The sequence below is a fragment of the Diceros bicornis genome, chromosome 11 (assembly GCF_020826845.1).
Source record: "Diceros bicornis minor isolate mBicDic1 chromosome 11, mDicBic1.mat.cur, whole genome shotgun sequence".
NCBI lineage: Eukaryota > Metazoa > Chordata > Mammalia > Perissodactyla > Rhinocerotidae > Diceros > Diceros bicornis.
In genome coordinates, this window is record NC_080750.1 from 13,477,556 (window position 1) to 13,499,257 (window position 21,702).

A 21,702-nucleotide genomic window follows, 5' to 3' on the forward strand; every position below is an offset into this window, starting at 1 on the left:
GCCCCCTCAGACTCCCAGATGGTTACTGCCCACCCTCTTCTGAAAGGTGCTCATCATCATGGCGTAGATGGTTGTTGTTTTTCTAACTTTATATACATGGATCCTTTTGTATCTGGCTCCTTTTGTTCATCAGTATATTTGTGAGGTTTATGTATCTCTTCTCCCATTGATGGACATTTAGGTTGTTCCCGGTTGTTGGCTGTCATGAATCATGCTGCTGTGAACATTGTAACACATGACTTTTGGTGCCGTATGGACACATTTCTGTTGTGTATTTCCTTGCAAGAGGACTTGCTGGGTCTCTCTCTCTCTCTTTTTTTTGCCTTAAATTCTAAATTGTCTTTAAAACATCTACAAAAAGACATATCCTCTCTCCGTCTTTTAACTTTGTCTCTGTTTTCCATATTGTAATGCTCAAATTTTCCGTGCCCTTTGTGTTAGATATGCCCCTTCTAAACAGCATATAATTGGATTTAGTTTTTAGCAGAGTCTGACAACCCTTTTCTTTAGTAACAAAGCATTCAAGCTGCTCATATTTATTCTTTTTGTGTGTGTGTATGAGGAAGATTAGCTCTGAGCTAACATCTGTTGCCAATCCTCCTCTTTTTGCTGAGGAAGATTGGCCCTGGGCTAACATCTGTGCCCATCGTCCTCTACTTTATATGGGACACTGCCACAGCATGCCTGACAAGTGGTGCATCGGTGCACGCCCGGGATCCGAACCTGCGAACCCTGGACAGCCGCAGCAGAGCACGCGCACTCAACCGCTCCCCCAGAGGGCTGGCCCCTCATGTTTGTTCTAATTACTGTTATATTTTAATTTCTTCCTAACACCAATTACGCTATAAGCAAATAAAACATAAACAAAAATGGAAAATAGTACCATCTGTACTGTATTTAGAGTACAGCCACACTCAGTGGCTTCTTTGGCTAACATGGAAGGAATTATAGAAGCATATGGAAGGCATTGCCCAATGCTTTCTGGAAAACAGAGGCTTTTTGTACAAGTATATATACTCCATCTCCCAAATTCTTACATGGTGCTTCTGTGGAATAAAAATTGTGTGTGTATATATATTCCATTCCATATATCATAGTAATTAATTCTCACCATCAATGAGAATTAGTTTTCCGATATGGGTAGCCTAGGCATAGCTTTCTTTCTGGAATAAAGTAAGATATTCATCCTCAGTACTTTTGTTTTACTTTTGGAAATGTTTCACCTTAATTATATCCCTAAGTGCAGATTGACTGATGATTACACAGATCTTTCCAGCTATGTTAAAGACCAGTATCAGAAAGTCTAATTGCCTTTTATTCATTCTAGATTAGACAATTGGGTCCTTTTACCGTTTATCAGTACTAGGATCTTTTCTCAAAACTAATACCTTGCCTTTCTCAAGGAGATATTATACTTGAGTATCCTGAGGGAAAAACTAACATTTATTACCTGTTTCCCCGTGGCAAGAATTTCCTGTATGAGTTGCAAATGACAAATTAGTTGAATTTCAACTTTTCTTTACCTTCTCTTATTTTTATCTCTTCTCCTTTTCAAATCTTTCTTGGCTCAGAAACTCACAGATGCATTGCCCAGCCATGTGTTTTGCCTCCCTTATTCTGAAAATGTTGCTATTTAAAAGAAATTTCACACAAACATGCAATTATTCCAATATATCACACCGATATCTTATTTTTCATATGATGAATAAAAATAGTATATCCCAGAACCTGTTAATAAGTAAAAGCTGTGAAGTCATATCTAAAAAACTTAGTCAAACTGATGTCTTCTTGCCGCTCTGTGAAGTTCCATATGTGCTGTGTTCCGCCTCTTCTGCTTTTCAAAATTTGCAGTCATTACCAATCTATGTAAAATCTCTACACTCTTAGGAAAGTGCACATATTCATTTATATATTTCTTTTAGGAGACATTTATCCAGGCATTAAAAGCAATATAAAACCAACACAAGATATAGTCATTTAGCACAGGAATTCGGACTTGTTGGATGACGTGTAAACGTACCAGCATAATTCCTGATGGTGCAAAGCAGCATATGAGCCAATATCTGCTGGGGTCAAGTGCTCATGCGTTCTTAAAGAACAATTAATTTGAGGCCAGGGAAGGCTTTGTGAAGTTTCTGAGAGAGGAAAACCCAAATGCCTATCTAGAGTGTAGATATATAGAGACCAAGGGGAGTTGAGAATTGTAATTAGAAAAAGGAGTGTGTCTTGTTCAGGGAACAGTGCAGTATCTGACCTAGCTAAAGAAAAGGATCTTCACTGGGAAATAGTGAAGATAAAATTGATTCCTAGAGAAGATTGCATTGTGGAGGGTCTTAAAAAGGACATTTTCCTGAAAAAGAAATCAGAAGATACATTGAAACCCATTGAAGCTTTCTGAGGAGGTGTGTGAAATGGTAAAATCTGTGACTTAAGAAGATAAATTTAGATTAATGTTTATTAGTGTATGTTCCCAGGATCGTTAACTAATAGCGTTCCTCCAAAAGGGTCTCCCAGGTCAAATAAATGTGGAAAATACTGGGTTTCTTGACTGTGGGTCTTCTCTAAGACTTAAAATGTTAATGGGCATTTTGACTTCCAAAAGGAAAATACAGCATTTCCCAGACCGCTATTTGACTCGGTAACCCTTTCTAGGAAAACAACGCCTGGATCCAAGTATTTCATATGTATTGGTGCTAATCTCAGTCTACAAAGTGATATGTGTAAGAAATGTGCTGTTTTGTATTTTTACATAACTCATTTGATCTTTAGTTTGCTCCTCTATCCCTAGTTTGGTAGAAATTCAGGATCGCTCTATTTTCTCCGAGAGTGTGTCCATGTTCTAAAGTCTTCTAGTGCCGAGGAGTTAGGAGGTTGTGGAACAGTGGGGTGGCCTTCTCTGGTCCTCTGTGTCATCTGTGTATGCTGAAATCTGCTGAGATGTCCTAACTGGTGTCTGGTCCTGGGAGATTGGTCTGTACAACTGTGGCTGAGATATGTCTCATTCAAATCCAGTGGCTCTCTTTGTTACTTCCATACCACTCTGGGATTGATGGGAAGAATTTCACTGATCTGTTCCATGTGGAAGTATAAGAAACTCTGGATGAATGTGCGTGGCTCCATCTTTCCTAGACATGTCATTTAGCTATTCTGTGAGTGCTTTTTGCTTCCTTTTGATTTCTGTTCAGGAAATGGGGCACATATCCCATACACCTATTGGTTTTGGGATTTTCCCATGAGAGTTCCACCTAAATCTTTATGCTATGAATCATTTTTGTTTCCTAGGAAACTAAGTTTTTAAAATTCATAAGCAACAAAGAGCTTTCTTCTCCTCATATTCAGCTCTAACTTCTCTTCCCTGATGAAATGATCCTAACTTTCTCTTAAAACAGCTTAAGACAGGGAGAGATGTAGAGGCAAGGAGTATCTGAGGAAAAATATCAGTTATTATTTCAAAGATATTTCCTATCACACTTGTAATACCCTTTAGGAAATGCTGGTCTAAAGAATGTTGGGTTACAAGCTGATGAATAAAAGTATGTGTGTGGTAGTGGTGCTGCCTTGAGTTTTGATTACCATGTGTGGTAGATCACAGGAATAGCGCTCAAGAAATAAGGAATATCCCCTCGTCTAATAACTCATTGTCTTTGCAGTCCCTTGTGCAGCCCCTCCGACGTTGACACTGGGTGTGGCCATGTGACTGACTTTGACCAATGGGACATTAGGACATGTGAAGCAAGCAGAGGCTTGAAATGCCCCTCTTGCTGCAGGGAACTCTTCCCTCACCACATAAAGAAGGCTGGGCCAGCTTGTTGAAGACAGGGGGAATGACTAAGAGCCAGCACCAGCTGACAGACACGTAAGTTAGCTCCAGTTGAGCTGCCAATTGACTGCAGGTGCCTGAATGACCTCAGTTGAGAACAAAACTGCCCAAGTGAGACTCCATCAAAGTGTTAATATGAATCATGAGCAAATAAAATGGTTGTCTAAGGCACTAGCTTATGGAATGATTTTTTTTTTTTCTGAGGAAGATCAGCCCTGAGCTAACATCCATGCTAATGCTCCTCTTTTTGCTGAGGAAGACTGGCTCTGAGCTAACATCTATTGCCAATCCTTCTCCTTTTTTTTCCCCAAAGCCCCAGGAGATACTTGTACGTCATAGTTGCACATCCTTCTAGTTGATGTATGCAGGATGCGGCCTCAGCATGGCCGGCGAAGCGGTGCGTTGGTGTGCACCTGGGATCCGAACCCGGGCCACCAGTAGCAGAGCGCACGCACTTAACCGCTAAGCCGTGGGGCCAGCCCTGGAATGATTTTTATTGCATCAACGTAAAAATATTCAGTACAACACAATACAAAAAACATATAATACAATATAGTAGGAATGGAAGGATAGAAGAGATATTTATTTGTGGGGAGATTTTCTCAAATGTGGATATATGCGATCAAGGAAAAGAAAAACTCCAATGGGATGCTCTGGGCGCTTGTAAGGTCCTCATTTTTCACTCAGTCTTCCAGCTAAAAACAAATGATCTAAAGTGGTTGTCTTAGTTCAAGGTGCCTTCTGCCAGAAAATTCACTTATTTCTGGATAGGACCTGAGGATTTAGTCCAAATTCAGTATAATCCTGCTTTTTTATCTCAGTGGGATATTGTGGGAAGTAGAGGAAAAGGAAGGGTCAAGGGAGATAATGGACATTCTCATCTTGAGTGACTAGAATGTTGTATCAAGGTAGCTGGGTGGAGCCATGCCACCCGGGACCTTGGCATCATCCAGCTGTTGTGCCTTTTTGTAAAAGACTACCACTGTCACTGGCTTGGATTCAAGACGTGGTTTTGTTGTCACTGCTGAAATGAAAAACAATTGTCTTAGTTTAAGCATATTCTCAGATACTAGACTCATCTCATTCTTGATGAAATGGATTTTCCTAAAGAGTTCCTCAAAGCAATGAGGTAAATGTCATAACAACAAGAAATGTCAAAAATACGAAGGGAATCATGATACATGTCCTCAGGTTCTGAACCTAAACTGCACCCTACACAATGGACCCCTGACAGTTTGCTGGGATTAGCGAGGCTCCAACAACAGCTCCAGTCTCACGGGCACTCCTACTAGTCCAATTAAATGCTTTTTTACACATTTATTTTGCATCACTTATCTTATTTAATCTTTGCAACAATTCTAAGATTTAGACATTATTACCAACATTTCAGAGAAGAAGAAACAGAGGAGCTAGAATAATTGGCCAAAGATAAAACACCTGGTAAACGGTGGCAAGGGGGTTTCTACCACTCTGAAAGGTTGAATGATATCAAGTCAAGTCCTTTCTTCTGAATGATGCTGGTTGCTTTCAACCTGTTTCCAAGAGCACTGGAATCCCGCGGTGCCTCAGGGACCAATGGGCGGGAAAAGGAGGGAGGGAGGAATCAAAGCGGCAGTGCTCTGGAGCCCTGACTCTGGTTTCAACCAGAGCACATCTATTATACAGATAAGGGTCCCGTTTGAAGTTTGGTTTTAAAAAGTTCCCAAACACTGTATCGTCCCATGATGTCTCCAAAGCTATTATGATCTGCACTAGCAACTTCTTGAAGTCAGAGACGTTGACTTCTTGTTTCTTTGGTCTCATGACAGTGTGAAACCCTCCCCGAGCTGTGAGCCAGCCTGTGGAGGAAGGAGCAGGTGGGAATCATTGCCCCTGGGATGTGCTCTGGGCTCCCCCTGTCTAAGCATCTCCCATGAGCCCCGGCGGCCTCGCAGTCTGTTGCTCACCAAAGTCAATCAAATCAGTCCTGCTCTGCGTGGCCTCCTGGCTGCGATCACAACTCGTGGAGCTCTCCCCCAAGAGGGAAGGGATGTTTTCTCCAAATATCTTCAGGCAGTTCTCGAGGAGGAATTGTATCAGAGAAATCTGGAACACACAAGGGCGAAAACGGGGTGTTCTCTCTCATATGGCATAGTTACAGATCACATTGCATCTATGAATCTTGGCTCTAACGAACAATGTGAAAGAATTCTGAGAAAAATTCCAAGGTGATAAAAAATATATATAAACCAGTTTTCTCTGAGAAAGAACTGTGATTCTCTCGTGAGTACTTTGGGCACAGGTTTTAAAATACTTTTCCTCAGTGGACTAAGGGCATCATTTGTGGTCTAGTTTAATGGCTGACATCTTTATATCAATGGTTACATCTTGCAAAGTAGGGTAGTTTTCAAGTGTAACCCACATAGGATGTTTGGGGGAAAGACGTATACTCTCTTACTAAATTTTACTCATTCATTGTTATTTAACATTTTTTTCCAGTCTTCTTGAGATATAATTGACATATCATATCTTATTAAAATTTATAAAGCAGGCAATAGGCAAAAACTCGTGAAATTCATTCTTAAGTTTAGGTTCTGATTAAACTTGGGAAGCGGAGGTTTCTGTGTGTTTTTGTGAGGGAAGGAAGCCGCTGGAGAGACACCATGTCTGTCTGTCTAACTGCAGCCCCTCCTCTTGCATTGCCTGCCTCACGCTTGCTCTCTGGGTGACCTTGGGGAAGAGCTGTGATCTTATTGGGCGTGTTGTGGCTCTATAGGGATGTTCTGGAATCTTTTGCTGGTTTCCTCACCCTGTAGCAGAGGCGAAATAGTGGCCAAGTATTTTTCTGAATGAGCCACAACCGGCAGAGGAGGGTCAATGTGTGTGGAGCCACGGGGACCCATGTGGCCCAAGCCGCCTAGGATGTGCCAGCAACGACCAGAGGAGCTGGATGTTGTCACCACTGTGCAGGGATGAAACCACGGCTGGGAAACTTCACCCAGGGTTACACATCCCTCGGTGGGCAGAGTGGAACCTTGGTTGGTCACACTGCAAAGGTGAGGAGGCCACTCGTCTCTCTCTGTTGTTTAGTCAGGCCAGAGTTTAGTCTCCTGGCTGGGAAGGGAGTGACTCCACTGCTCTCAATTCCCCCTTAACACCCCCCTTCCCATCCCCACAGAGGGGGATGAACGAGTCGGCCACTCCAGAGTGTACTTAACGTGAGTACTTTCAAACACTGGTCTGTCAGAGTTAATATCGCACGTTTTGGGTTAAAAGTGGGGACTCTGCCATGAGAACATGAAAATGAGCGCCCACATTACCTTTCTTCTCGTGTCACTTTCCGATTCCAAGCTGCAGGCATTAGGCGAACAAAGAAGGCTCGGGGCTATACACGTTGATAAATTATAAGAGGTCATCTTGTTGTGTGATGATTGGCTCTGGATATTGTGTAACACTCCAAACAGATATCTCAAGAGCACCAGGTTGGCTGTCGGAAGCTGGTCTAAAAGCCTAAAGACAACAAAATGGACTTTCAAATAAAACAAGTCATTTCGCTTAGGAAGTTGGAAATAGAGAGACAGGGAACAGAGGAATTCTTCGTAGACCAGGTACAAAGCCCAGTGAAACTCCACAAGAATGTAGAAATATGTCTCATAAACATACTGCCTGAAATGCCTATAATGGGTTTTAATTGGGGCAGAGCTTATTAATATCTAATTCAACATAAATCTATTTTAAAACTCTGAAACATCGCAGAATGTGTTCAATCACAGTTCACAAAAGCTTAGTGATTAGATTAAACAGCAATGAAATTTAAAAGGCCCCCTTTATTTTTCACATAGCCATATGGGAATGCTATCTCAGGGTAAGAGCCTAGCAAAATTCCAGGCAAAAATGCGTACACAAATGTTTCCTTGAATTCAATTCCTGAACCAGATAAGAACTTCTCTGGTTAGTTAAGTGTTGGACAAAGTTAAGATCATAACCCCTGGCGGACTGGTCCTCTCGCACCTCTCTTGGACCAATGGATTTCATCTCCTATCAGATTCACATACTCAGAAGGCATTAAAGGTCAAGGAGGCCACATGAATAAGATTAGGAGAAGAACAAGACTTCAATAACAGCACTAAGACGTGCCTCTGTTTTTGAACTGGCCTCCGAGGGTGTGGGCAAATCAAACTCTTTGGCCTTGGTCACTATTTTAGTGGACAGAGCTGTAAAGTATAAGCTAATATTTTCCTAAGAGTATGCTGGTTGTACTTTTGAGGTGTGCCCCGAAAGAGTAATCATAGCATCGTTACCTCTGAACGGCAGTGAGTCTCTCCTGCTCGTTCCCTTGATCAGTTACACCAAGCCACTTATCATAGAGATTGGATGTAAATATACTTCCGGGGATACTTCGAAGAAACTCCTTACATAGATCAAAAGAATAATATTATTCTTATGGCAAATTTGTACCGGAGAAATTACAGGGAAAACATGTAGTTGAAAAATTGAGTTTCTGTCCCCAGTCCCTTCACAGCTCCCCAAACTGTGACCCACGTGGTGCTTGGCTCCGCCTCCCCGCTGACTTGCACACCCAGCAGCAGGTGCTGGGGATTTGCTCCGACTAAAACTTAGAAGCATAAAGGCAGAGTCTGGGCTGCAGTGGGAATGAAGATGAAGCCCCCTTCCGTCACATGGAACTTCCTCTTGGTGTACATTTTAGCGAACTGGTAGAAACTGACACGGTCTGGTCCTAGTCATCCTCAATCCTATTGGTTTCGTGAGAAGAAATAGCCACAGCCATTCTCTTGTTTAGTTTAGACACAGTGCTGGCTCTTACCTCTAGCAGGAGAAGTTCTGAAACAAACCAAACAGGCCCCCCCTCGTGCCCCTGCACACATATGAAGAGAGAACTGAGGTGTGTGTACTCCTTGGGAGAAAACTGCTCTCATAATCGCTTCATTCTTCCCGCTTTTAACTGTATAAAAGTTCAGTTCTGCAGACTTGTACGCAGCAGGGATTGGAAATATATCCAAATCCCCAAAGGGTTATGACATGTTACCCGCTGCAGCCCCATGAGTGGAACATACATATCCTTCCAAAAAACGAACCTTACTCAAAATTTAGATATATCACAACCTCAGGCCTCTGAGCATCAGCGTTCCGGATCTACAAATGTCAGCTTCATAAGTGGAGGCCTGGAAAGTCAGCCCACTTTAGAGGGCTGAGGAACAAGCTTCATATCGCAGAATTGGCCCTATTAACATTTATGAAGCTGTACTGTTCCTGCAAGACGGAGAGGAAGTGGTCACATCGTCTTGCTGGCTTCCAAGGCACACCTTGCTTCCACTGGTCTCTCTAAATAGCCCGAGACTTCTCTTCATAGTCGCTCGCTCAGGAAATGCCTCCGGGCAACTATCACGATTATAATCCAGTGATTGTTCACTCGTGCTCATACTTAATTGAGCTGCTGTTTGTGCCAGGCACTGTTTTGAGTACCGGGGACAGAGCAGTGAAGAAAATGGACAGAGTCCCAGTCCTCTCTCACCTTTACTCTCTTAATTGGTGTACAGTACCCACCCACGGGAGTTCGTGTTTTTCACCGTGTTTCCTAGGGAGCGCTTCCAGTATCTTTGGAGGGAGGAAGCGCTCCAACTCCGGCCCCCTCTGGGAGTCTGGGAGGGTGCAGGAGGGCCTTTGCCTCCTGTGTACCACACTACAGGCACTCGGAGCGTGTGTCTCCTCTCTGTTTCCTGGACCCCGTGCTGTGGAGTCCATTGGTGAGGCTGAGTGTGATGAAGCCAGAACGTGACCCAAGAGCACATGCCAAGGGTACTCACTGTTGGACCTCTGTCTTTAGACAGTTCAGGGGCGACTCAATGTGGGTCCTGATGATACACTCGTTTCTGGTTCAGGCCCACACTCCAGTTCATGGGGCATGGTGTCCTCAAGGCCACGGTTGCAAAGTCTGATTCCCCACCAAGATCAGTCGAATTTGGGAATGCCTAAGAACTGTACCCACAAGTGGCCACCCTCTTGCTAGTCTGCACTTACAGCATCAAGATAGGCAAGACTCTGCAGATGGGCACCCCTAACTCTGGCTGGAAAATCACTTCCAGGTGTGCACCTTACAGAGGGCAGCACTCAACTTGCTATCTGCATACCTAGTGTATATTCCTAACGGTCCCAGTGTCATAGTGGTCGACTCAGTCACGTTCCTGTTTATCACACAGCCGCACGTTAATGGGGGACAAGGAAAGACCAAACGTAATCGCGATTCTAAGATAATTTCAATAACCTGTTCGTAGTCATTTCTACATTACGATATTCTTCTCTAGAGCTGTTAACAAGTACCAAGATGGATTGATTAAATTCTTTCTCTGTTCTGTTATTCCCTTTATAGAAATGTAACTGGATATTGGTGATTTAGTTGTATCATTTAAAAATTAATTTTTTGGTATAAATGTATTGAATTTTCAGAGTTCCAGACAAATTTGGGTTGCTGCACCTCCTTTAAAATTCAGATTTATAAGAAGAGGCGTGTGCTCTTCTTATCTGGTGCTATGTAACTGTAATCACGGGTGGTGGGTGAGGCACAACAAACGTTAACAAAGCATGCCCATGTTGGTAAAGGTGAAAGAAGTCACAAAAAGTGGACTCACCCCTACACTACTTTTAAATTCAAAGGCATTAAGAGAGACAGGCGAAAGAAGGATGATGAAGTGAACAGAGCTTTTGGTCGCTCATCGAACGGTGTTGGATTCAGTGTAAGGCAAATGTTGGCTTACTCACTACGGGAAACTTCTGTATCTGTTTTCGAATGTTGAATATGAATTTTCTTTTGGAAACGTTGCCTTCATTAGGACGATGGTGAAGAAGTCACCAAAAGTAGGATGTCTGTTTTGGTAAACGTTCTGTATATCTAAGCGTGTATTTAAAATTTGTATGACTATTATTCCGCATGGAGTGTGCAGGAGTGAGGATGGGGAGGGTGGTGTGTGATGGAAAGGGAAAGTATATCTAACACACGGGGCTTTTAGCACTCAAAGTAGCTTCCTTAAATTTGACTTTGTGAAGTGTTTTTCAGTTTCCTAATCTATTAACCCTCCCGTGGTTCTTGGGCAATCGTGGTGAAGGAAATCGATCGTGTAGCTTCAGAGTTACGCTGTGTGTGGATAACGCTAGAACTTTCCCTACCTTTAAGACAGAGGCCACCACAAGAACAGATTCGGCTTGCACATAAACTTTGTCCCCAGAATTCAGTTTCTGCTTTAGCTCTCTGCATGATTTTATATTGGCCGATTTTCTGAAGATGCCTTCTGTGAGCGGCCCTTTTTGATTGATGAGGAGAAGCATATCCTGTAGGGAAGAAAAGAAAGGAAATGTCGATGGCGTCCTGCATCCACGGGCCCTGAGCCCCCGCTCAGCCCCTCGTTGACAGAGCTTGGGTCTCAGTGGGTGCAGTGCTGGAGCGGCAAGGATGCAAGCAAACTTGCAATGTTTTTTTCAGTGTCTCTCTGTATGGTTTCTACCCAACAGTCCCTTCTACATTCATACACTCAAACGTTTGAAACACTTTTTAAATCAGATTTTCCTTTTCAGTGAATTTACACTTTTCGATCAAGCGTCCCTGTTTTCAGGCCTTTGTGGAATCACCCTCTCCTACTCCATCATTCTTTTCTCATTATGCCCTACTATAGACACGCTTCTCCAACTGTGGGTATCTTTGTGCCACACCCGTGTCCCACTGTTTATTCCCCTTGATGGGGCTGTAGAGCCCATTCCTACTTCCTGTAATGCCTTCCCTCTTTGCAAAATCGGGCTCCAAACCCCTCTCCTCCTTCTCTGATGACATCCCCTTCTCATCACCCTCCATTTCCTTTTGCTGGATCTTCGCGTCCTCTGCTTGCAGTGTAGAAAAAGGTTCCCGGTGTTGGACTCAGGTAGTCCAAGGGACCTGAAGTCTTTGATGCTACATCTCGGCTGTGTGGCCTTGGGCATAGTGCACACTTTAGTGAGGCTTCTTTTTGTTTTTCGTTTGTGAAGTGGGAATGATGATAATCATAGCTACCCCCTTAAATTTGCCGTGAAAGTGGCAAGGACTGGGGTAGTGGCTAGCGTGTAACTAGCGCGACACCTTTCTTCACCTCTAGCATAAAATTCCCTACGTCTGGTATAGTGCTTGGAGAGATACAGGACACTCGATAGGTGTTAACACTGGCAATTCAACACACTAATTTGAGATAACACAGGCCAAACTCTGTGGCTTTCATCTGACACATTCTGTTCGCATGAAAAGATTCCTTTTGGCCAGGAGATGAGTCTTTGTGCGTGAGCACTGGAAACACAGATCAAGTCCATGTGAGAGATTTTGAGTTGTGGGATTGAGGAGACTCAGCTGAAGGAGAATGGAGACCAGTGCGGAGTTGAGGGAAGGAGATAAAAGAGAAGATGAGGAGGAGGGGGACTCTCAGAGACTGATACACGCACAGAGCCCATTTTGCTTGATCTCAGCAGGCGTGTGCGGGTCTTGGCTGAAAGCTGTGGAAGGGATAAGGGTATATATATTCTTTTGTGTTTGCCTTATGACTCTGCAGCACCTAAATCAGATTTTGTTCTTTGAAGTAATATAAGCAGACTTCTCCCCAAAGCCAGGGACTGTCTAATGATTTCTCCACTTGGGGGTAGACTCGGATGAGAACTCTTGACCTCTCAGAGTTCCCCTCCTCAGGAGAGCTACAGAAGACCAAAGTGAGACCCACCAGAATGGAGGCGGGCAGATTGTCGTTGTCACACACATTCTGGAGGCCAACGCCGAAGAGCTGTCCCGGCTTTGCGGACGGTGGAGGTGTGTCCCGGAGGTGCCCCCCGGTGCCGGAGCCCTGCCAAGAGGCCCAGTTGCCCAGAGAATTCATTTTAGCTGACTTCTGGCCTGAATCTAAGGAAGAAGTGAGATCATAATTAGTAGTTAGTTTAAGTCACTGAACCTGATTTTTACCATTTCCATCTTACAGCATGTTCATTGCGATGGCTGGAAGAGAGAGAAACTGAGTCAGTTTTGTGTGTGTTGGATTTCCAACGTTCTGAAATTGGCTAACTGCATCCCTGTGGTGTTAACGTGTTCTTCTTCCCCACATCCTGCAAACGGGGGGTGAAACCTAGAGGCTTGATCAGACTCAGGGTCAATTCTTCCAGTGGAGGTACTTGCTCGACAGTGCTGTCTCCTGCCTGTTGCGCTGCGTCATGAGACACTTAACCTGCAGTTGGACGTGTTTTCTGATGTTAAGTGGGAGCAGTGGGTTCAGGTGTCTTTCCACATTTTAAAAGCTAACCAGGTTTTCAAACCAAGCAGAGTTTACTAATCACCTACTTTCATAGTAAGTCTCCACCCGCTCTTAGATTTCCGATTTGCTTTCTTCTCAATGATGCTGGTTGCTTTCAACCTGTTTCCAAGAGCACTGGAATCCCGCGGTGCCTCAGGGACCAATGGGCGGGAAAAGGAGGGAGGGAGGAATCAAAGCGGCAGTGCTCTGGAGCCCTGACTCTGGTTTCAACCAGAGCACGTCTATTATACAGATAAGGGTCCCGTTTGAAGTTTGGTTTTAAAAAGTTCCCAAACACTGTATCGTCCCATGATGTCTCCAAAGCTATTATGATCTGCACTAGCAACTTCTTGAAGTCAGAGACGTTGACTTCTTGTTTCTTTGGTCTCACGACAGTGTGAAACCCTCCCCGAGCTGTGAGCCAGCCTGTGGAGGAAGGAGCAGGTGGGAATCATTGCCCCTGGGATGTGCTCTGGGCTCCCCCTGTCTAAGCATCTCCCATGAGCCCCGGCGGCCTCGCAGTCTGTTGCTCACCAAAGTCAATCAAATCAGTCCTGCTCTGCGTGGCCTCCTGGCTGCGATCACAACTCGTGGAGCTCTCCCCCAAGAGGGAAGGGATGTTTTCTCCAAATATCTTCAGGCAGTTCTCGAGGAGGAATTGTATCAGAGAAATCTGGAACACACAAGGGCGAAAACGGGGTGTTCTCTCTCATATGGCATAGTTACAGATCACATTGCATCTATGAATCTTGGCTCTAACGAACAATGTGAAAGAATTCTGAGAAAAATTCCAAGGTGATAAAAAATATATATAAACCAGTTTTCTCTGAGAAAGAACTGTGATTCTCTCGTGAGTACTTTGGGCACAGGTTTTAAAATACTTTTCCTCAGTGGACTAAGGGCATCATTTGTGGTCTAGTTTAATGGCTGACATCTTTATATCAATGGTTACATCTTGCAAAGTAGGGTAGTTTTCAAGTGTAACCCACATAGGATGTTTGGGGGAAAGACGTATACTCTCTTACTAAATTTTACTCATTCATTGTTATTTAACATTTTTTTCCAGTCTTCTTGAGATATAATTGACATATCATATCTTATTAAAATTTATAAAGCAGGCAATAGGCAAAAACTCGTGAAATTCATTCTTAAGTTTAGGTTCTGATTAAACTTGGGAAGCGGAGGTTTCTGTGTGTTTTTGTGAGGGAAGGAAGCCGCTGGAGAGACACCATGTCTGTCTGTCTAACTGCAGCCCCTCCTCTTGCATTGCCTGCCTCACGCTTGCTCTCTGGGTGACCTTGGGGAAGAGCTGTGATCTTATTGGGCGTGTTGTGGCTCTATAGGGATGTTCTGGAATCTTTTGCTGGTTTCCTCACCCTGTAGCAGAGGCGAAATAGTGGCCAAGTATTTTTCTGAATGAGCCACAACCGGCAGAGGAGGGTCAATGTGTGTGGAGCCACGGGGACCCATGTGGCCCAAGCCGCCTAGGATGTGCCAGCAACGACCAGAGGAGCTGGATGTTGTCACCACTGTGCAGGGATGAAACCACGGCTGGGAAACTTCACCCAGGGTTACACATCCCTCGGTGGGCAGAGTGGAACCTTGGTTGGTCACACTGCAAAGGTGAGGAGGCCACTCGTCTCTCTCTGTTGTTTAGTCAGGCCAGAGTTTAGTCTCCTGGCTGGGAAGGGAGTGACTCCACTGCTCTCAATTCCCCCTTAACACCCCCCTTCCCATCCCCACAGAGGGGGATGAACGAGTCGGCCACTCCAGAGTGTACTTAACGTGAGTACTTTCAAACACTGGTCTGTCAGAGTTAATATCGCACGTTTTGGGTTAAAAGTGGGGACTCTGCCATGAGAACATGAAAATGAGCGCCCACATTACCTTTCTTCTCGTGTCACTTTCCGATTCCGAGCTGCAGGCATTAGGCGAACAAAGAAGGCTCGGGGCTATACACGTTGATAAATTATAAGAGGTCATCTTGTTGTGTGATGATTGGCTCTGGATATTGTGTAACACTCCAAACAGATATCTCAAGAGCACCAGGTTGGCTGTCGGAAGCTGGTCTAAAAGCCTAAAGACAACAAAATGGACTTTCAAATAAAACAAGTCATTTCGCTTAGGAAGTTGGAAATAGAGAGACAGGGAACAGAGGAATTCTTCGTAGACCAGGTACAAAGCCCAGTGAAACTCCACAAGAATGTAGAAATATGTCTCATAAACATACTGCCTGAAATGCCTATAATGGGTTTTAATTGGGGCAGAGCTTATTAATATCTAATTCAACATAAATCTATTTTAAAACTCTGAAACATCGCAGAATGTGTTCAATCACAGTTCACAAAAGCTTAGTGATTAGATTAAACAGCAATGAAATTTAAAAGGCCCCCTTTATTTTTCACATAGCCATATGGGAATGCTATCTCAGGGTAAGAGCCTAGCAAAATTCCAGGCAAAAATGCGTACACAAATGTTTCCTTGAATTCAATTCCTGAACCAGATAAGAACTTCTCTGGTTAGTTAAGTGTTGGACAAAGTTAAGATCATAACCCCTGGTGGACTGGTCCTCTCGCACCTCTCTTGGACCAATGGATTTCATCTCCTATCAGATTCACATACTCAGAAGGCATTAAAGGTCAAGGAGGCCACATGAATAAGATTAGGAGAAGAACAAGACTTCAATAACAGCACTAAGACGTGCCTCTGTTTTTGAACTGGCCTCCGAGGGTGTGGGCAAATCAAACTCTTTGGCCTTGGTCACTATTTTAGTGGACAGAGCTGTAAAGTATAAGCTAATATTTTCCTAAGAGTATGCTGGTTGTACTTTTGAGGTGTGCCCCGAAAGAGTAATCATAGCATCGTTACCTCTGAACGGCAGTGAGTCTCTCCTGCTCGTTCCCTTGATCAGTTACACCAAGCCACTTATCATAGAGATTGGATGTAAATATACTTCCGGGGATACTTCGAAGAAACTCCTTACATAGATCAAAAGAATAATATTATTCTTATGGCAAATTTGTACCGGAGAAATTACAGGGAAAACATGTAGTTGAAAAATTGAGTTTCTGTCCCCAGTCCCTTCACAGCTCCCCAAACTGTGACCCACGTGGTGCTTGGCTCCGCCTCCCCGCTGACTTGCACACCCAGCAGCAGGTGCTGGGGATTTGCTCCGACTAAAACTTAGAAGCATAAAGGCAGAGTCTGGGCTGCAGTGGGAATGAAGATGAAGCCCCCTTCCGTCACATGGAACTTCCTCTTGGTGTACATTTTAGCGAACTGGTAGAAACTGACACGGTCTGGTCCTAGTCATCCTCAATCCTATTGGTTTCGTGAGAAGAAATAGCCACAGCCATTCTCTTGTTTAGTTTAGACACAGTGCTGGCTCTTACCTCTAGCAGGAGAAGTTCTGAAACAAACCAAACAGGCCCCCCCTCGTGCCCCTGCACACATATGAAGAGAGAACTGAGGTGTGTGTACTCCTTGGGAGAAAACTGCTCTCATAATCGCTTCATTCTTCCCGCTTTTAACTGTATAAAAGTTCAGTTCTGCAGACTTGTACGCAGCAGGGATTGGAAATATATCCAAATCCCCAAAGGGTTATGACATGTTACCCGCTGCAGCCCCATGAGTGGAACATACATATCCTTCCAAAAAACGAACCTTACTCAAAATTTAGATATATCACAACCTCAGGCCTCTGAGCATCAGCGTTCCGGATCTACAAATGTCAGCTTCATAAGTGGAGGCCTGGAAAGTCAGCCCACTTTAGAGGGCTGAGGAACAAGCTTCATATCGCAGAATTGGCCCTATTAACATTTATGAAGCTGTACTGTTCCTGCAAGACGGAGAGGAAGTGGTCACATCGTCTTGCTGGCTTCCAAGGCACACCTTGCTTCCACTGGTCTCTCTAAATAGCCCGAGACTTCTCTTCATAGTCGCTCGCTCAGGAAATGCCTCCGGGCAACTATCACGATTATAATCCAGTGATTGTTCACTCGTGCTCATACTTAATTGAGCTGCTGTTTGTGCCAGGCACTGTTTTGAGTACCGGGGACAGAGCAGTGAAGAAAATGGACAGAGTCCCAGTCCTCTCTCACCTTTACTCTCTTAATTGGTGTACAGTACCCACCCACGGGAGTTCGTGTTTTTCACCGTGTTTCCTAGGGAGCGCTTCCAGTATCTTTGGAGGGAGGAAGCGCTCCAACTCCGGCCCCCTCTGGGAGTCTGGGAGGGTGCAGGAGGGCCTTTGCCTCCTGTGTACCACACTACAGGCACTCGGAGCGTGTGTCTCCTCTCTGTTTCCTGGACCCCGTGCTGTGGAGTCCATTGGTGAGGCTGAGTGTGATGAAGCCAGAACGTGACCCAAGAGCATATGCCAAGGGTACTCACTGTTGGACCTCTGTCTTTAGACAGTTCAGGGGCGACTCAATGTGGGTCCTGATGATACACTCGTTTCTGGTTCAGGCCCACACTCCAGTTCATGGGGCATGGTGTCCTCAAGGCCACGGTTGCAAAGTCTGATTCCCCACCAAGATCAGTCGAATTTGGGAATGCCTAAGAACTGTACCCACAAGTGGCCACCCTCTTGCTAGTCTGCACTTACAGCATCAAGATAGGCAAGACTCTGCAGATGGGCACCCCTAACTCTGGCTGGAAAATCACTTCCAGGTGTGCACCTTACAGAGGGCAGCACTCAACTTGCTATCTGCATACCTAGTGTATATTCCTAACGGTCCCAGTGTCATAGTGGTCGACTCAGTCACGTTCCTGTTTATCACACAGCCGCACGTTAATGGGGGACAAGGAAAGACCAAACGTAATCGCGATTCTAAGATAATTTCAATAACCTGTTCGTAGTCATTTCTACATTACGATATTCTTCTCTAGAGCTGTTAACAAGTACCAAGATGGATTGATTAAATTCTTTCTCTGTTCTGTTATTCCCTTTATAGAAATGTAACTGGATATTGGTGATTTAGTTGTATCATTTAAAAATTAATTTTTTGGTATAAATGTATTGAATTTTCAGAGTTCCAGACAAATTTGGGTTGCTGCACCTCCTTTAAAATTCAGATTTATAAGAAGAGGCGTGTGCTCTTCTTATCTGGTGCTATGTAACTGTAATCACGGGTGGTGGGTGAGGCACAACAAACGTTAACAAAGCATGCCCATGTTGGTAAAGGTGAAAGAAGTCACAAAAAGTGGACTCACCCCTACACTACTTTTAAATTCAAAGGCATTAAGAGAGACAGGCGAAAGAAGGATGATGAAGTGAACAGAGCTTTTGGTCGCTCATCGAACGGTGTTGGATTCAGTGTAAGGCAAATGTTGGCTTACTCACTACGGGAAACTTCTGTATCTGTTTTCGAATGTTGAATATGAATTTTCTTTTGGAAACGTTGCCTTCATTAGGACGATGGTGAAGAAGTCACCAAAAGTAGGATGTCTGTTTTGGTAAACGTTCTGTATATCTAAGCGTGTATTTAAAATTTGTATGACTATTATTCCGCATGGAGTGTGCAGGAGTGAGGATGGGGAGGGTGGTGTGTGATGGAAAGGGAAAGTATATCTAACACACGGGGCTTTTAGCACTCAAAGTAGCTTCCTTAAATTTGACTTTGTGAAGTGTTTTTCAGTTTCCTAATCTATTAACCCTCCCGTGGTTCTTGGGCAATCGTGGTGAAGGAAATCGATCGTGTAGCTTCAGAGTTACGCTGTGTGTGGATAACGCTAGAACTTTCCCTACCTTTAAGACAGAGGCCACCACAAGAACAGATTCGGCTTGCACATAAACTTTGTCCCCAGAATTCAGTTTCTGCTTTAGCTCTCTGCATGATTTTATATTGGCCGATTTTCTGAAGATGCCTTCTGTGAGCGGCCCTTTTTGATTGATGAGGAGAAGCATATCCTGTAGGGAAGAAAAGAAAGGAAATGTCGATGGCGTCCTGCATCCACGGGCCCTGAGCCCCCGCTCAGCCCCTCGTTGACAGAGCTTGGGTCTCAGTGGGTGCAGTGCTGGAGCGGCAAGGATGCAAGCAAACTTGCAATGTTTTTTTCAGTGTCTCTCTGTATGGTTTCTACCCAACAGTCCCTTCTACATTCATACACTCAAACGTTTGAAACACTTTTTAAATCAGATTTTCCTTTTCAGTGAATTTACACTTTTCGATCAAGCGTCCCTGTTTTCAGGCCTTTGTGGAATCACCCTCTCCTACTCCATCATTCTTTTCTCATTATGCCCTACTATAGACACGCTTCTCCAACTGTGGGTATCTTTGTGCCACACCCGTGTCCCACTGTTTATTCCCCTTGATGGGGCTGTAGAGCCCATTCCTACTTCCTGTAATGCCTTCCCTCTTTGCAAAATCGGGCTCCAAACCCCTCTCCTCCTTCTCTGATGACATCCCCTTCTCATCACCCTCCATTTCCTTTTGCTGGATCTTCGCGTCCTCTGCTTGCAGTGTAGAAAAAGGTTCCCGGTGTTGGACTCAGGTAGTCCAAGGGACCTGAAGTCTTTGATGCTACATCTCGGCTGTGTGGCCTTGGGCATAGTGCACACTTTAGTGAGGCTTCTTTTTGTTTTTCGTTTGTGAAGTGGGAATGATGATAATCATAGCTACCCCCTTAAATTTGCCGTGAAAGTGGCAAGGACTGGGGTAGTGGCTAGCGTGTAACTAGCGCGACACCTTTCTTCACCTCTAGCATAAAATTCCCTACGTCTGGTATAGTGCTTGGAGAGATACAGGACACTCGATAGGTGTTAACACTGGCAATTCAACACACTAATTTGAGATAACACAGGCCAAACTCTGTGGCTTTCATCTGACACATTCTGTTCGCATGAAAAGATTCCTTTTGGCCAGGAGATGAGTCTTTGTGCGTGAGCACTGGAAACACAGATCAAGTCCATGTGAGAGATTTTGAGTTGTGGGATTGAGGAGACTCAGCTGAAGGAGAATGGAGACCAGTGCGGAGTTGAGGGAAGGAGATAAAAGAGAAGATGAGGAGGAGGGGGACTCTCAGAGACTGATACACGCACAGAGCCCATTTTGCTTGATCTCAGCAGGCGTGTGCGGGTCTTGGCTGAAAGCTGTGGAAGGGATAAGGGTATATATATTCTTTTGTGTTTGCCTTATGACTCTGCAGCACCTAAATCAGATTTTGTTCTTTGAAGTAATATAAGCAGACTTCTCCCCAAAGCCAGGGACTGTCTAATGATTTCTCCACTTGGGGGTAGACTCGGATGAGAACTCTTGACCTCTCAGAGTTCCCCTCCTCAGGAGAGCTACAGAAGACCAAAGTGAGACCCACCAGAATGGAGGCGGGCAGATTGTCGTTGTCACACACATTCTGGAGGCCAACGCCGAAGAGCTGTCCCGGCTTTGCGGACGGTGGAGGTGTGTCCCGGAGGTGCCCCCCGGTGCCGGAGCCCTGCCAAGAGGCCCAGTTGCCCAGAGAATTCATTTTAGCTGACTTCTGGCCTGAATCTAAGGAAGAAGTGAGATCATAATTAGTAGTTAGTTTAAGTCACTGAACCTGATTTTTACCATTTCCATCTTACAGCATGTTCATTGCGATGGCTGGAAGAGAGAGAAACTGAGTCAGTTTTGTGTGTGTTGGATTTCCAACGTTCTGAAATTGGCTAACTGCATCCCTGTGGTGTTAACGTGTTCTTCTTCCCCACATCCTGCAAACGGGGGGTGAAACCTAGAGGCTTGATCAGACTCAGGGTCAATTCTTCCAGTGGAGGTACTTGCTCGACAGTGCTGTCTCCTGCCTGTTGCGCTGCGTCATGAGACACTTAACCTGCAGTTGGACGTGTTTTCTGATGTTAAGTGGGAGCAGTGGGTTCAGGTGTCTTTCCACATTTTAAAAGCTAACCAGGTTTTCAAACCAAGCAGAGTTTACTAATCACCTACTTTCATAGTAAGTCTCCACCCGCTCTTAGATTTCCGATTTGCTTTCTTCTCAATGATGCTGGTTGCTTTCAACCTGTTTCCAAGAGCACTGGAATCCCGCGGTGCCTCAGGGACCAATGGGCGGGAAAAGGAGGGAGGGAGGAATCAAAGCGGCAGTGCTCTGGAGCCCTGACTCTGGTTTCAACCAGAGCATGTCTATTATACAGATAAGGGTCCCGTTTGAAGTTTGGTTTTAAAAAGTTCCCAAACACTGTATCGTCCCATGATGTCTCCAAAGCTATTATGATCTGCACTAGCAACTTCTTGAAGTCAGAGACGTTGACTTCTTGTTTCTTTGGTCTCACGACAGTGTGAAACCCTCCCCGAGCTGTGAGCCAGCCTGTGGAGGAAGGAGCAGGTGGGAATCATTGCCCCTGGGATGTGCTCTGGGCTCCCCCTGTCTAAGCATCTCCCATGAGCCCCGGCGGCCTCGCAGTCTGTTGCTCACCAAAGTCAATCAAATCAGTCCTGCTCTGCGTGGCCTCCTGGCTGCGATCACAACTCGTGGAGCTCTCCCCCAAGAGGGAAGGGATGTTTTCTCCAAATATCTTCAGGCAGTTCTCGAGGAGGAATTGTATCAGAGAAATCTGGAACACACAAGGGCGAAAACGGGGTGTTCTCTCTCATATGGCAT